A 1207-nucleotide genomic window follows, 5' to 3' on the forward strand; every position below is an offset into this window, starting at 1 on the left:
AACGCATAGAGCCCAATTAAATGGGCGGAAATTTTACTTTTTAGAAACACTAATTTTATCTAAGTTTACCAGAGAATTTACGTTCTTCTTGTTGCAGGATGTAAAGAAAATGTAACTTTTCTCAGCTGATGATTCATAATCTAACTCACTTTGTAAACAACAAGTAAATGAAGGAAGGAAGGAGAGCTACTTCATTGCTTCTACCAAAATGTCTGGACATAGGTAAGTTATTGTTTATACATTGCTGCATATGGAACTTCTTATAGTGAGTGATGGTAAAAATGACACATAAAGACTTGTTTTAATGTGTGAAATTATTGATTTGAGGGAAAACCACATTCCGTCACTTTTATTATCAGTGAAAATATGATGCCAATTTAAATGGGCTCTATGGAGCTCAGTCAGGGCACTGCTGCCTAAGGAGAATACTTGAATCAAAATACTTGTTCACTTTTAATGCTTGTGTTACTTTATTTTGATTATATCTGATATATTCTTATCCCCAAGGGTCAATATGTGTATGAATATATATTTAGGATCCTAAAAAATTGTTTGTTGCGTAATATATATTTTTTTTCATTCATTCATTGCCAGACTCCATGTATCCCAGACGGGGTGGCCAAAGGCTTAGAGTTAATTGTTTTACAGGGAGGGGCACTAATCCTCCACCAACCCCACTTGACGTAGGGATGCCAACAGCATCTGGTGTTCCCAGGCAGTCACCCATCCAAGTACTAACCAGACCCAACGTTGCTTAACTTCGCTGATCGAACGGGAAGCGGTATACTCAACGTGGTATGGCCGTTACTTTTACTAATGTATATAATAACTGGGTCTTTTCTCAATATTACAATGTATTCTCGGGTAACGCCCCCGAGATGATGCCCTAAGCTTACATGAAGTACATAAACCATCTATTGTAGAAAAATGGGCAGATGAAGGATTTACACCTGTGGACATATTCAGATACTTTTGGGACAAAGAATTGATTGAGGTGATCAAGACAGAGACAAACCGTTATCATCAAGTTAAAATTGGGAAAGATTTATGTGTTACTGAAGAAGAACTGCATCAGGTACTTGGCATCTTTCTTCTCTCATGATATAACCCAGTTCCAAACCGACGGCTGTATTGGACGAAGCAGGCAAACACCCGAAATCTGGCTGTAACTCAGTGTGGAATGACAATAAACCGATTTGAGGAGATC

General features: G+C 37.9%; 1 non-coding gene across 1 annotated transcript; it reads right to left on the minus strand.

The window, feature by feature from the left end:
* Positions 1-690: 690 nt before the first annotated feature.
* On the minus strand, positions 691-809 carry LOC145402397 (5S ribosomal RNA). The gene has a single exon (XR_013897752.1). It is a non-coding gene; the product is annotated as a 5S ribosomal RNA (ribosomal RNA).
* Between the last annotated feature and the right edge of the window lie 398 nt (positions 810-1207).

This window comes from Coenobita brevimanus, chromosome 57 (genome assembly GCF_032717465.1).
Source record: "Coenobita brevimanus isolate Jiangsu-jjx chromosome 57, ASM3271746v2, whole genome shotgun sequence".
NCBI lineage: Eukaryota > Metazoa > Arthropoda > Malacostraca > Decapoda > Coenobitidae > Coenobita > Coenobita brevimanus.